The following is a 16,889-nucleotide window of genomic DNA, read 5'->3' as shown; positions in this document are numbered from 1 at the left end:
TGTATTGATTCTCATGCTCCCATCCATGATGTATAACCTGATAATCCCCCAATCTTTAGTTCAAGACTTCTTTTAAATTAATAGCTATTGTCCTGGTGTGTGTGTGTGTGTGTGTGTGTGTGTGTGTGTGATTTTCTTTAAAGGTTCATATTCTATTAGGAGCGAAAGCTCTTTGGTTTATCCCTTCCGGGGACCTGACATGAATTTGGTTACACACACACACAGAATGACTTCCCATTTTTATCTTTCAGGGCTAAGCAATAATATATTTAAAAAGTTTCCTGCCATTTCCTTCCTACTCCATTTCATTTCTGCCAATGTGGCAAATGAGATATCTATAAAAAAATGTTTCCTTTACAAACAGAGTGAAAAACTGTATAAACTAGAATGGCATTTGAAATACACAGCTGAATTTTCAATGAAAGAAAAACTCTAGTGATCCAAAGAAAGCAGGATATGAAGGGAGCAGTGCAGGATGAGGTTGAATGATACCAGAAGGATGAGGCTGGAGGAAGGATTGCTTTGTCAATGATTCTCAGAGCCTGCTGTGCATAGGGGAGAACACTCAGAAAGCAAGGCTGGAAATGAGTCTCGAGGTGAGGTATTAATGAGAAGTTGTGAACAATGTGGCTTATTTATGGTAGATGTCAAGATTACTTGAGATCTCCCTAGGGGTGATAAAGAGGAAGAAGACCATGTGTTGTTTCCCATTTCTTTGTCTGCAGCTTCTCTCTAGACCACTGTATCCTGATTTTTGTCCCTATGCTGTGGCACAGCCACCTTCTTTTGAATACTTGCTGTGTGTTAGGCACTATTTTTGTTTGTTTGTTTGTTTGTTTGTTTGTGTTTGTCCTGGAGCTTAAATTCAGGGCCTGTGTGCCATCTCTGAGTTTCTTTGGCTCAAAACTAGTGCTCTACCACTTGACTCAGCGCTCTGCTTCCAGCTTTTCTACTAGTTGCCTGGATATAAGAATCTCAGCCTTCCCTGCCCAGGTTAGCTTCAAACCATGATTGTTCTCAGATATGACCTCCTGAAGAGTGATCAGAGAAAGGCACTATCACCTTTATTTACATATGATGAATCCAAGTTACTAAATAGTGAAGTTACTAGCATAGATCAATATAAATCAAAAATAAAGCAACAATCCCAATTGGGACAGTATAACCTTATTTTTTAAATATGCTCTTACTATTTCAAACATGAATAGTTGAAAGAATAATCAAGAAAAAACACCTGTATTTCTACTTACCACCTACAATCAATTATTATTGTCTTTTCTATTTACATGAATGGAATACTTCTTTGTTTTCCAATGAGTATTTTTTTGTATATCTGATTAGTTATTTTAGGCACACCTCTACATACCAGTTTATTCAACCACATTAAACAGATGATGCCCCTTCCCAGACAGGAGAGTTAAGAATTAATAACAAACAGTCCATATCTATTTTTCCCAATTAGCCTCAAAAATGTTTTCATAGATTACTTTTGAATCAAGAGTTAGTGAATATACAGCCTTCTGTTGGAGCTGGAAGTTGAGTTGAAACAGAACAATTCCATATCTTTTCTCTTGTCTTATAATGTTGATTTTCTGTAGCAATCTAGTCAGGTTTTGTGGCTGTGGTTTGTGAATTCCCCACATTCTAGATTTGTCTCATTTTCTCCTGGTGCTGTGTAAATGGGACCTCTTTGATTTTTATCTGTTGTATTATTTTTCTTTCTAAAAAAATCCCCCCAAGACAAAATAAACTGGTGTTGTCTCTCTATCTTTGGAAAGAATTGTTAATATCTTGCCATCTACAATGGTTTGGCATCAGTTACTGATATGAGGGACTGATTTTATTGAGTGCACTGGGAACTTTAAAGGACAAGGTAGACCAATGACCAATGTCTACACTGGCACCAGATGGTGATAGAGGCAACTGAAAGGCAATGGAACCTGAATGTGTCCTGTGCTTGTGGTTGAGTATCTGTGAATCGGAATGTGTGGGCATGTCTGTGAACTTGTACCTCAGCATATGCACACTCAGGAATTCCTCATAAAAGCTCTAGACTGTAGACAATGCTGATCCCATTTTATACATACAGATTTGTTAGATAGAGACTTAGAGCCACTGTTTTCTGTTTTGTATTTTTTTGTATATTTTAATGTAATTATTAGAAAGGTTACATTATATTCACCAGATAGAAAGTGCATTACTTCACATACACTGATATCCTTTCTCATGTCATAGTCCCCATTTCCCTTCCCCCCACCCTTTGGCCCCTCATTTTCTTTTCCCCCCTTCCCTATCCTATTTCAAATAACCAAATAAACATATATAAAATATCAGATAACAAGGTGAAATACTGTAACAATATGAGGTAGCCAAGGGACAGCAAAAGAGATGAGAGATAACACAGTACATTAAGGACAACAATCACTCCTTATATGGCTTTTGTTTCTGTATCCTAGAGGTCCTTTCATTTAGCCTCATACAATATGGCCTTATGTATCTACGTTTTGCTCTATTGTAAATCTCTGCTAGGAGAGCCCAAGGTTTCTACTGATTATGACAAATGAGGGAAAACATTGAGCCTATCTTCCTTTGAGTCTGGCTTACTTCACTTAATATGATTTTTTCTAAGTCTTTCCATTTCCTTACAAATGGGGCGATGCCATTCTTTCTGACAGCAGCATAGAATTCCATTGTGTAAAAATACCACATCTTGTTGATCAACTTATCAACTGAGGGCCATCTGGGTTGGTTCCATATCTTTGCTATGGTAAATAGAGCTGCAATGAACATCAATGTGCTAGTGGATACGTCCTTGTTTCTGGGCCATTGGGTAAATGCCAAGTAGTGGAATTGCTGGGTCATAGGGGAGCTCTATGTTTAGTCTTTTGAGGAACTGCCATACTGCTTTCCATAGTGGATGAACAAGTTTGCACTCCCACCAACAGTGTAGTAGTGATCCTTCCTGGCCACATCCTCACCAGAATCTGTTGTTATTAGATTTCTTGATCCTGGCCAAGAATGGAGTGAGAGAACTGGATCCTGGAGAACTGGAGTGAGGTGGAATCTTAGAGTTGTTTTGATTTGCATTTCTTTTATGGCCAGATATGTTGAGCATTTCTTCATGTGTCTATAGGCCATTCTTCTTTCTTCTTCAGAGAAGACTCTCTTTAAGTCTTTGGCCCATCTTTTTTTTAATAGGATGGGTGCTTCTTTGGAGGTTAGTTTTGGAGTGATTCAATTTTTTGAGCTGTTGATATATTTTAGATATGAAGTCTTTGTCTATTTTTCAGTTACTGAAGATCTTCTCCCACTCTGTAGGCTTTCTAGTTAATTTGCTAGCTATGTCCTTTGCCATACAGAAGCTCTGCAGTTTAATGCAGTCACACTTATCCAGACTTTGTCTGATTTGTTGTGTTTCTTGGTCCTTATTAAGAAATTTTCATCCTGTGCCGAGAAGACCTAGTGTATTTTCTATTCCTTTTTGTAAAGTTTTCAGTTTATCTGCTTCTACCTTGAGGTCTTTGATCCATTTGGAGTTAATCTTGGTGCAGGATGACAAAGAAGAATCCTGTTTAATTTTCTGCAGGTGCTTAACCAGGTCTGCCACACCACTTGTTGAAGAGGCTGTCTTTCTTCCATTGTATTTTTTTGGCTCCCTTATCAAAGATTAGGTGGCCATAGGTCTGTGAGTTAATAACTAGGTCCTTAGTTCTATTGCATTGGTCCTCAGCTCACGCCTATACTTGTGCCAGTACCAAGCTGTTTTGATCACTACAGCTTTGTAGTAGAATCTAAAGTTTGATATTGAAATTTTTCCTGCACTGTTCTTTCTGCTAAGAAGTGTTTTTTCTATATGGGGTCTTTTATTATTCCATATGAAATTTTGGATTGCCTCCTCTATTTTTTTAAAGAATGACATTGGGATATTGATGGGTATTGCATCCAATTTGTAGATAGCCCTTAGCAAGATAACCATTTTCACGAAGTTAATTCTTCTAATCCAGGAGCATGGGAGATTTTTCCATTTCCTCAGTTCTGCTTTAATTTTCTTTTTCAGAGTTTTAAAGTTTTCATCAAAAAGGTCTTTTACATTCTTAGTTAATTCCTAGGTACTTTATTTTCTTAGAGGCTATTGCAAAAGGATTTGCTTTCCTGATTGTTGCCTTGTTCTTCTCATTGTTGGCATAGAGGAATAGAGCCATTATTTTCTTTTAAGTTATTTGCTTGAATTTTACTTCTATGACTTGCAAGATTTCCATAACTTTTAATGATAATTAATAAATAAATAATGAAGAAAACAATCAGTGTTCTTCATGGATAGCTCTAGTCCAGTCAGGTGATAGTTCTGAATGCAGGTTCCATGCTATTGAAAGTTAGAATTTTGGGGGGAAAAAAAAAACAGCATTTATATGTCCCTCAGCAAGGATGAATGCCAGCACATGGGAGACATATTTTATAATGTTACCTGAGCACACAGGCCACAGCTCACTGCAAATCCTTTCATGGTTCTTTCTGGTAACACTATTCATTTTCCTCTTCAAAGATGCCTGTGCAGTCCATATTTTAATATACAGGATGTTGAAATATTGCATGTCCCAGGCAACACACATGTGAAACAAGAGGGATGATGCTGGATTGTCATTATGAGACTACAAAGAAGTTTCTATGAGTTCCCTAAACTAAACAAGGGGTTACTGTTTATACTTGAGTAGAAATAATTGCTCTAAATGCTTTCATAATAAAGATTCTACACAAGAGAGAATTTAATGTGGAAGTCGTTTCATGGACTATTTAGAGGAAATCCACATTTTTGTCACTGAGAGGTGCTGAATGGATGCTTTCTGTTTTATTCTCCTTGGAAAGCTCTGGATATAAGAAAGACAATCTTATAGAGCAAATATGTGGAGACCTCTTCTCTTGGCTTTATTTACCCCACTGTACTGAAGGCATTGTGACACTTTGGAAACAAATAGCAATTAGTAATGCAACTAGATGATTTGATTTTCTTATTAAGTCTGATGCAATTAGAGACATAATTTGATTCCCTCTAATATGGCTATTAAATAAAAAGTCATCAGTTGCACTCAGGATGCTACTATGGAAGGATGGAGAAAATGCTGGAAATTACTCTCCATCCTCTTTCAAATGTTACTGTTTTCTACCATTTCCCAGCTTCAGGCATAACTTCCACAGTGAGTGGGTCATGAAAATTTCTGTCCATGCATCATTTTACCTTTTTCAACATGGTATTATCTCCATTTCCTAAGCTAAAGTCTAACTTAGGGAGTAAGGGACTTGGAAAAATCATGTTAAGTACAGTAAGTTAGACTCAGAGATTCAAAAGACACATGTTTTCTTTCATCCATAGAAATTCTATTTAAAATACAAACATATATGAAAAAACATATGGGTCAATATGCATAGAGAAGCAAAAGAGTTGCCAAGGCTGGGCACCCCACTGGCTCACACTTGCAATCTTATCTACTCAGAATGCTGAGATCTGAGGACTGAAGTTCAGAGTCAGCTTTCCTAAGAAAGTGCATGGGACTCTTACCTTCAATTTACATCAAAGGATCAAAATTAGAGCCGGGGTTCAAAGTGGTAGAGTGCTGACATAAACTCAAGGACAGTGCCTAAGACTTGAGTTCAAACCTCAGAACTGGCACTGTGTGAAGCACTCCTCTGGAGGAAGAGGAGCAGACAAATGGAGAGAGGAATGATAAGTGCGCCTAGTCAAAATATTAAATGTACACAGGTGAAAATGGAGCTTGGTACCTCAAGGGATGGGTAAGCTTCAGATAGATGGGGGAGAATTATGAAAAGAGTGACAATCCATCTTGATCAAGATGGATTATATTTGCATGTTTTTATGTCAAATTTAGATAAATAAATATGTGCACATATAAAAATACAGTAGAAAAAAGAAAAGAAGGTAAAACAAAGAGAAAAGCCTGGAAGGAAAAGGAAAATAAAACAAAATACATGTTGAGAAGATATCCAAAAATTATTATTCTATGTATTATTGTATTAATATTCCATATGCTATTATCAGTGATTATATTTTGTTCCATCATATACTTCAAAACTCTTTCCCTAATATTTACATCTTTGTTCTGGATAGCACATTTATTCCTTACAGCCAGACAAAGGATAATTGTGTGTGTGTGTGTGTGTGTGTGTGTGTGTGTGTGTGTGTGTGTGTGTATGTGCTGCTCTTAGGGGTTGAACTCAGGGCCTGAACACTGTCCCTACACTTAATTTGTTCAAGATTAGGGCTCTAACAGTTGAGCCACAGATCCATTTCTGGATTTTGATGGTTAACTGGGCAAGAACTTTCCTGCCCAGGCTGGCATCAGACTACGATTCTCAGATCTCAGCCTCCTGAGTAACTAAAATTAAAGGTGTAAGTCACTGGTACTTGGCAAATATCATTCATTGTAACAAATTCCAAAGGGCTTTCTCTTTTCATTAATTCTTCTATAATCTCCTAAATCACTTGCTCAATTCCTGCTTACCCTCACCCTTCCCAAAATGACTTTGATGATAGCTAAGCATACACTTTCTATTTTAAACTTTGTTTTTCTCTTTAAGGAAAATAATTATAGCCTTATCTGTAATAATCAACCAAGAAATTGTTAAGACCATAGGTTCATAGAATCTTCCGATAGAGGAAAAAGCTATATCAGTCCTCATTTGGGACTCAGAAATGTTTATCTTTAACAAGTACTATGGAATATTTTAATGTTCATACCTGAAAATCACTGAGGTAATAGAGTAACAGAAATAGCAGAATGAGAAAAGTACAAATGTCATTAATGCTTAGAACTTTGTAACTCACATACTTTAACTCTCTTCTTGTGTCTTTTATGTTTATTCTTCTCTTTTATTCTCAAAAGATCTAATATCTGCTAAAACCATGCTGGGAAGGCCATAAAGATATGGCAAGTAGCTACTGAATCAGTCTCTAGAATCAAGAAATATCCTTGCCCACCCATCACCAGAATTTTATAAATTCCTGAGGACCCTGTCGGAGAGATAACAGATCAAAAGGGTGCTTTAGTATATCAGCAGTTCACTGTTTTCTTACATTAATGTCTAATATTTGAGCTTCAGGTCACTATTGTCAGCTGAAACATGATAGAATAAATCTTATTTGCCAGAGATTTTCAGAGGCTCATTTGCAGTAAGATATTTTCTTTTCTAAATAGACTTTCTTTGTAGAGCAGTTCTCAACTGATAGAAAAAAAATTGACGGAAAAGTACTGGGCTCTTATTTATATCCCACTCTGAATCCCCTTTCCTGTGTCCATGTGACATTTTCCTGTTAAAATTAATATTGATTTGACTATGATATTTTGTTTGTGGCTACTAATAAACCAATAATGATAAATTGAAGTCCATGCTTCACATTGGGGGTCATTCTTGGTGTTGTGAAGTTGGATTGGTTTGAACTGACATCTATTATTCTGTACCCACTAGTTATAAGATCCTATAGGCCAATTCCACAGCCCTAAAACAGTCCTACTTTTCCATTTTTTTTTCTGATCTCTATTCAACTTCTGTGGCTTCAGATCACAGCTCATTTCCTCTGCCTTAGTGCTTTCTGTCATTATGCATACCTTCACCTTAAGAAGAAAAATCTCTTAGCATCATGGCAGTAAAGTTAATCTCATAAAGAAATTGTTTTATGTATTTTTGGCAGAAATGGGGTTTGAACTTACTGCTTCACACTCAGGGTCAGGTGAATGGCATACCAGTTGATCCATATGCCCAGTCCTGGAATTCATTTATTTTGGAAATGGAGTCTTACACACTTTTCTGCCTGGGCTGGCCTCATGTGATCCTTGATATATTAGCCTCTTAAGTGGCTAAGATACCAGGTGTGAGCCACCAACACCAAACTTGCTTGTTTTCTTTCCTCCCTCCCTTCCTTTTTCCCTTCCTTCTCTCTCTCTCTCTCTTTTTTCTCTCGCTCTTTATTTCTGTCGCTCCTTCGCTCTTTCTTTCTGTCACTCCTTCACTCTTTCTTTCTTCATTCTCTTTCTCCCTCCCTCCTTCCCTTACTCCCTCCTTCTGACCTTCCCTCCTATCTTTCCTTTCCTTTCCTTTCCTTTCCTTTCCTTTCCTTTCCTTTCCTTTCCTTTCCTTTCCTTTCCTTTCTTTCCTTTCCTTTCCTTTCCTTTCCTTTCTTCTCTTTCCTTTCTTTCTCTCTGTCTCTTTCTTCTTCCTTTCTCTCCCCTCCTAGCCTCTATTCTCCTCTTGCTTTCCCTCCCCTCCCATATTCTCTTTTTCCATTCCCTTTTCTTTCTCTTTCTTTCTGTGATTTTTGTCCCCTTCAATAGTACTGGGATTTAAACTCAGAACATGAAGCTTGCTAGACTGGCACAATAGCACTAGCTCTTCATAAAGAAATTCCTAAGTTCAATCTCAATACCATCATTCTTAGAACCTTCTTGGTTGTCTCATCTGTCTAAGTTCTAGATATTAAGTTATATTTCATTATCTGTATGTCTGAAATAATATTAGTTTTTCATGAAGCAAACAATAGAAGTTGCCACTGAAGAAACCTCTATTAAATTTGTATGCCAAATCTCAGAAAAAAATTCCTTCTGTGAGATTTTTTTTTAAATTTATAATGAGCAGAGATGTATTTGGTTGGTGATTTGAAGAAAGGGATTCCAAGTCTAAGGTCCTTCATCATATGACAAGGGCATCATGTGGTGAGAGTAAAGAAAAGAAGGCGAGGGGATGGAGGCATGGCTCAGTGGGTAGAGTGTCAGTCAATAATAAAAAATGTCAGGTACCCAGTTTGAGTCCCAATGTCAGACAAAACAAAATAAAACAAACAAGAAACAAACAAAACTAAAAAGCTGGGTGCTAGTGGCTCCCATCTGTGTTTCTTTACTCAGGAGTCTAGGACCTGTGGATTATTGGTCAAAGCCAGACTGGGCAGTAAAATCTATGAGATTCATATCTCCAATTAATAATCAAAAAGCTGGAAGTGGAGCTATGGCTCAAGTGGTAGCATGCTAGCCCAGAGCAAAAATGTTCAGGAACAGCACCTAGGGGAAGAAGAAATGAAACATAAAGAAGAAAGAAGGAAGCTGAACATGTCCTTTCTTAAGGACCCATTCCCTCAATAACAGCAAAAATCCTGCTATGAAGCAAAACCCTAGCAACCCCATCATCTAACAGTCATTCCTCTTAACAGTGCTACACATGAACTTTGGGGGGGGGACTCATTCAAATTACCATAGCATCTGCAAAATACACATAGAATCATGGAGGAGGTTGAACTGTCCCTTTTCTTCAAGTTCAAGTAAGCCAGTCCTGCTTCTAAGCCATCCATATCATATGACTTCTCTGGTCTTTGCCATCTGCCGCTGGAGACTACCTGCTTTCGGTCTACAGAATCGATATTTCTTTTCTAATAAATGTCCTTATTACTTTCACTAAAAATGTTATAAGGTTATCATTTTGGATAACTGAAGCTCTAGGTTCAAACTTCAGGAGTTCCACATGGCAGGTCTATCATCACTCTTACAAAACAAATAAAAACACATGGTGAAGGGCAAAGAAAGGAGGAGAGAAAGTGGAGTTATGACTCAAAGTGGTAAAGCTTCAGCCATATGAAACACTAAAAATAGTGTTCAGACCCTGAGTTCAAGTCCCAGTACCTACACAACTTTCAGGGCCAGGTGATGGGCAGCTGTGCTGTGTATGGGTGCCTGCTCTGTGGGAAAGGAACACAGCGCAGAAATGAGGCTGACAGAAAGCAGGAATGAGAGGGATGCCTTGTAGCCATGCCAGCGAGGCCCCAGATGACGAGAAGGCATTGACATGGTTCTAGATGATTCAATCTCACCTGTCATCTGTCATCTTTACAAAACTGCCTAATCAAGGGGCTGGGCATGTGGCTTAGTGATGGAGTGCTTGCCTAACTGTGAGATATTTTTTAAAAATACATTTGGTGGCCGGGAGTTTGGCCTAGTGGTAGAGTGTTTGCTTAGCATGCATGAAGACCTGGGTTTGATTCCTGGGTACCATATATACTTAGAAAAAGCTGGAAATGGTGCTGTGGCTCAAGTGGTAGAGCTCTAGTCTTGAGAAAGCCCAAGGACAGTGCTCAAACCCTGAGTTTAAGCCCCAGGACTGGCAAAAAAGTAAATATAAGTAAATAAATGAGTAAATAAATAAATAAAAATACATATGAGGAGAAACTAGAACTCAAATATTTATCTATGTATCAATCTACTATGTATATCGTATATATAGATACATGATATATGCACACATATACAATGTGATATGATATAACATATATGACATCTATATGTATATATCTCAGAACACTATATCTCCTTTATATATTCTATTTTCTTCTCTTGAATAGCTTTTGCAGCCTACTATTCTCACTTCAAATTTAATAGCATGATTCTAGCTCCAATTCAAGGGTCTTTTAAGACTTTTGAAAAACAAAAGCTAGCTCTCCCAACCATTGCTTATGGGAAAACTGTGTAAAGACAGAAAGGATCATTCCAATTGCTTTAAAGAATTCACATTCTTTGGGGCAGCCTATGTAAAAAATGGTGGAAGCTCACTGAATTGTGGGTTTTGTGATGACAATTCATGAGTCTATGCAAAACCAGTGCTGGCTTACCAGGGTTGTCACCAACGAAGTGACTCAACTCTGCCCCGGGAGGAGGAACAACCAGGATATTAAACAGAGCAACTTGGTTATGAAATCCCTTATTTATGATCACATTCAGAAAGCCATGAACCTTTCCCACTTACGTTCATATTTTAATGCCCTGACACACTTGTGAGCACACATATAAATCACAATGCGTTGTTAAGACATAAATCTCCCACCAAATCCCGAGCAGACTAGAGCATCCTGTTTTATAGAATCTATGTGACCTGACTGCAGAGAACATTTTTGATTAATCAGAACTAAGGTTTTAATAAAGAAACAGCAGGTGGGCTAACTACAAAATTAAAACTCCCAATCGTCTCTGAGTAATAAAATCATAAAATAAAAGAGTGGTGGAAATACCTCATTTGCATCCTGGAATCGTGTGGCAGTTTAAGAAGGGCAGTGCAGGAGCCTGGCCAGCAGAGGGCAGGTCGTTGTGGCTGGCTGTCACTTCCTGGGACTGTCTTGTCGCAGTATCTCTCATTCAATCTCCACTGCATCATGGAGCAGTGCCTGTGTGGTAATTAATTGCCATCTGCAGTGTCTTTTTCTCTCATTCTTTTTTCTTTCTTTCTTAACCAGCATTTGTTTTTTTTTTACACCCAATTGTTCAAAACTGTAAAATCACATCAACTACATTTTGACACATCCCAGGGAACAAAAATGTGCCTTGGGTTTCCTAAGCAAGTTTAGTCAATTTAAAGATTCTTCTCCTTTTCTTTTTTAATCCTGTAGAAACTGCATCACTGTATCTCTGTGACAGTGGGATAGACTCCCTGAGAGCAGTTAGAATTTTATAGCTTTCAGAACTCAGCCGATCAAGGTTTTAAATCAGGCTCTCTGCCTTCTCATAACTGTGTGACCTTGCATTGGTTATTTTTTATTAATAGTTTTTCCCTTTTATTATTATTGCTTTTGCCTTTAAGAAGTTGTACTAAGGGATTTAAATTTTATATATCAGTTTGTGAATATAATGCATCCTGATCAATGTTATCTCTTTCATTAATCTCCCCATCTCTCCACCAATCCTTTCAAGTTACCCTGTTCCACTTTCACATATATGCCCCAAATATTATGACAATTCTCCCACTCTTTCTCTTTTCATTCACTGGCCACTGTCACTTTCACCTCCCCTATAAACAACATATATTTCAGCTTCCTGGTATTTCCGCCCCTCAATAAACACTCCCCACATACATACCTTATCCCGACTTTGGTGCTGGTCCTGGATCTTGAACTAAGGGCTTAGGTGTCATCCTGGAGCTTTCCCTTTCTCAAGTCTGGTGCTCTAACATTTGAGCCATATCTCCATTTCCAGGTTTTTGGTGATAAAGTTGAGATAAGAGCCTCACAAACTTGCCTGCCTAGGTTGGCTTTGATCCAACTTAGCCTGAATAGCTAGGATTGCAGGCATTAGCCTATAAATTAGTTATTCAAAGGAATTATACCATTAAATCCTTCCTGCATATATCATACTTTAGTTGCTGTGTGTGTACATATGTACATATGGCCCTGTATGTTTTTATAAATACTTATAATTTAGATCTAACTTCTATATATGTGCCCTTTATCTTTCTGGGCCTGACTTACATCATTAGACATATTTTTACCATCAGGCATAATGAAATAATACATTGTTCCTGATAAATGAGTAAAATCCCATTGTATATATTCAAAATTACTCTGATAACTTAAACAGGATGTATTTTCTTTCTTATTCTTTTTCTTTTCTTTCATTCTTTTCTTTTGTCAGTCTTGGGGCTTGAACTCAGGACCTGGGGCTTTGTGCATGCTACACAAGCACCCTATCACTAGGCCATCCTTCCGACCTCCTATTTTCTTTAGTGAAATACAAATCACCATATCCCACAACCCTTCCCTCCTCCCTGCCTGGCAAAGCCACGTTGAGGTTTAAGGGGCTTAATAATTTGTGAAATATGAACTTGAAGATTTTCAGCCTAGCCATACAGTTACACATTTCCACCAAACACAGCCTCCCAAAAGATTTACCTAAAGAATCTCCGAGCCCCATAATCACAAGCTACACTGCCTTCCTCTGCACAAACAACTGAAAGCAACTGAATCACCAGTCCCATCTATTGTTTTGCAATGGCTGTAAACATGGCAAAGGGATGATCACAAGTGCATTTGATCGCTCAGGACTTGCTTTTAAATGTAGTTTTGTTTATTCTCCAGCTAGGCAGAGTGGAGATTCGAATTTGCCTTTTACTGAAAGGAAACCCAGAGTAGGAAGATTAAGTAATTTGGCCAACATTTCAGGTAAGAAAATGATAGTGTAAGGACTTGAGTCACACTGTCTGATACTCAACTCCAGGCACTGTCACACACTGCCTGGATAGCTCTAAGGAGTCATACCACATCTTTCCTCCATCTCAGCTTCTACATGTATAGTGGAGAAAAACAGGCTATGAGTATATACTAAAAGGGAAGGCAATTCTATAGAATTATCACAATACTTGTGAGCTGTGTATTCTTCTCATAATTCATGACAGGAACATGGAAGAAACTACTCAGAGAACAGATCACTAAGTCAGTCAGTCATTGGAGTTTTAAGAAATGAACGGTTCTCTTCTAGCACTATTAATGCATCACTTCCAGGTGGTGGTGGTGATTCACATCTGTAATCCTAGTTACTCAGGAACCTTAGATTTGAGGATTGTGCAAGTAGAAGACAGCCATGAGACTCTTATCACCAAAGAACCAGAAGTGGAGGTGTGACAGAAGTGGTAGAGTGCTAGAGCAAAAAAAGCTAAATGACAGTGCCAGGCCCAGATTTCAAGTCCCAGTCCTGACACTAAAGAAAGTTACTTCCTGTCATTCTAAGTAGATCCTCACTCATAAGTTGTATTCAATACAATCCCATCGAATTTTCAAAACCAGTCTCATTTGTCACACTCAAGAAATGCAGTCTTACTGTCATCCCAATCTCATCTCTACAACCAAGTAGTAGAACAGGGGGCAAGGCGGGGTGGAATCCATATATTTAAAGAAAAATGTATTTTAAATTTTCTCCTCTTGTCCCTACCGTATGTATCCCTTCAAGTACTTGTTTTCTGGTGGGTTTTTGTTGATTTTTCTTTAACTTTACTTTTCTAAGGAATTACATCATTTAAGTTCATCTTTGAATCTACCACATTTCAGTTAAGACATGTATCTATTAACTTGTTTACTAACTTGTATACTACCCAACGTATTCATTCTATCAACTAATTCTAGCTTCTACATTTGAGGAAATATACATACAAGCATGTATCTCTAGGCCTGACTAACTTCCTTTAGCATATTTTTCTAGCTCATTCAACTTCTTTTCAATTTGTACAATATCATTCCATTGCATTAAATGTTTGTGCCAGATTTTATCGATGCGTTCATTCATCGAAGGGCATCTGGGCTTATTCCATACCATTGTTATGGTGAAAACTGTGACAATGCACATTCCAAACCACTGTTTTAAAACTTGAGCTATATTTTATACTTAAGACAATAAAGGACCAAGGTTAAAAATAGACATTTTTTCAGATATTTCATATGAACTCATAAATATTTTTACAATAGTTCAGAAACTTAGGAAGCAAACATTTGAAAAAAAAGAGAGGTTTGTTATTTCATATGATACTTAAGGAAGTGGAATTAACTTATGGGAAAAGGGAGGGGAATGTGAACCTGTGTAAGTACAGTGACATACAACTTAGAATTTAATTGAGGGGATGGATGGAGTTGTGGAGTGATGAGAGAAAATGATGAAAGGGGTGACTTTGATCAAAATTTATTATACTCACAACCTGAAATGTTAAATTAAAATTCCTTTGTACACCTACCTGTAGATATTAAAAATTAATGATAAAAAGAATTTCAAACGCTTGGAAGAATGTGGTAAAATTGAGGCTTGTGTGTGTGTGTGTGTGTGTGTGTGTGTGTGTGTGTGTGTGTGTCTTGGGGAGAAATAAATAGTCTGTATAGGTAGATAGGTAGGTAATGGACTCATCTTTGGACTTCATAGTTGTAACTTGTGATTCCTTTATGTAGACATACAGTAGGCAATGTGATATATACATAGATAGATAGATGATAGATAGATAGATAGATAGATAGATAGATAGGTAGATAGATAGATAGATGAAAAATAAGATGTTTGGCTAGAGAGTATGACTTAGGTTCACACATTGGAAGAGACAAATGTGCCCTACATGAGAATTTGCTGGAAAGACATGCAGAGGAACAGATAAAGTAATATTATTGAATCAAGTATTATAAATAATATATTATCCTTAAAAAAGTTACAATTTTTTTATTTTATGCCAGTACTGGGACATGAAGTCAAAGTCTTGGACACTGTTCCTTAGTATTTTTATTTACTCAAGACTGGCACTCTACAACCAGAGCCACAGCTCCACTTTTGACTGGTGGTTAATTGGGGATAAGAATGTTGAGGAATTTTCTGCCCATGCTGGTTTTCAACTGCAATCCTCAGAACTCAGTCCCTGAAAAGTATAATAGGTATGACCCATGAGTAGCTGGTAAGGAAAGTTACCAGACTCTTGTACGATGCCAACATTTAGTAGATGGAAAAACTGAGTGCATATCAAGTGTAAGTCAATGTATGAGCACGTATTTTCTATGGCACACCAAGAAGTACACTGGACATATTTATAATTGTAAAGGAAAAATCACAATAATTTCGCTTTAAAGATCTTAATTGGCCTTCTGTCATTCTAGAGTTGTACACACTTCATTCGGTAAAGTATAAAGTATTCTGAGGGTCTGAGCAGAAGAAAGTGATTTTATGAACAGATTAAAAAATGAAACATATCAGAAACAGAAAACATAAAGCAGATTGGTCATTTAATTGCTATTTTTCTTCTAAAGTAAAAATAGTGGGCCAAATTAACAATATTAGGTAACTTTTTTGAAATTGTTAGAACAAATTTTGTCAAATTGAAACCAGCCAGCCTTGGAAACTTGTCTATTAAGTCTCTGTAACTTATTCCTCAAGTCAGATTTCAATTTAGTTTACCATCTATAACTCCATTTCAATATTTAAATTAGTCTACTGGATTTGGGTACTAGTTCTAATGCTTGGACAAAACAAAGTACTCATGGTTTTTAACATCATAAAATTATGCAAATTGTTTTCCACCCAAATTAATATGCTATAATTACTGAGTGCTAATGTATAAGAGAAATGCCCTTCCATTTTCAATCACAACCATGAAAAGAGGATAACTATCCAAGGATGATATCACCTTCAGTGAAAAATCTTAGAGACCCTGGGTGTGGGAGAAAGTGATAAGAGACTGAGATGGTTCAAAAGGCGGGATTTTAATCTCATATATCCGCTGGGCTTGAAATATGCATTAATATCTGTCTCAAGAGTTTGACTTGTGAAATTAGTTGAACTAGGAGCATAGCAGCAGTCAGGGAAAAATTAAAAAGTAAAAATAGCCACTGTATTGCATTGATATCAAGGGCAGGTATGAGATATTTGGAAATCTTATTCCTTGGTACCATTTATGGACATGAGTGTGGGAAATTATCTTTCTCTGGCTATGGTTTCTTAAAAGATAGAGATATGATGGCTAAGTCTGTAGATAGCCATTAGGCAGAAAGATGGGCAAACAGAGCCATAGGCAAAAAGAATGGAAGGGCAAAACAATGCAATATTACTGTCTATTCTTTCTATCCTCACCATAGCCTTCTACCTGGTTCTGATGGATTTAATATGTTTATCTCTATCCATTAGGATATATTCATATCTGATTATTTGTCTTTGGCTATTGTGCAATGTAATTTGAGTAAAAGATAAACTCAGGGTAAGTGAAAATAACTTTGATGAATGGAAAAGGATCATTAGAAACAATGGTCTACTCATCAAAATAAGAGTGCTTCAATCTTCAAAAATTTGAATATATTTTGAAAGTAAACATCAGGGCTGTATCCAAAGACTTGGGATTCCAGTTACATAGTTATAATTGATTTATTCATGAGTATTTTATTGTTCTGGGATTTCACTCCTATCTCCTCTTATCTTAACTATTTTCTGAATTATAAGTGTTTCTGTGACACAGGAGTATGGCTATTTCTCCAATAAATTTCAAAGCCATCTCATGTCCTTAATTTCCTATGAATTTGATTAAAGTGTAACTATAAAGAATATAGCTCCAGTTGGCCTAGA

This window comes from Megascapheus bottae, chromosome 15, assembly GCF_031878675.1.
Source record: "Megascapheus bottae isolate mThoBot1 chromosome 15, mThoBot2.hap1, whole genome shotgun sequence".
Taxonomy (NCBI): domain Eukaryota; kingdom Metazoa; phylum Chordata; class Mammalia; order Rodentia; family Geomyidae; genus Megascapheus; species Megascapheus bottae.
The sequence above is the reverse complement of the archived record's forward strand: the minus strand, read 5'-3'. Positions refer to the sequence as shown.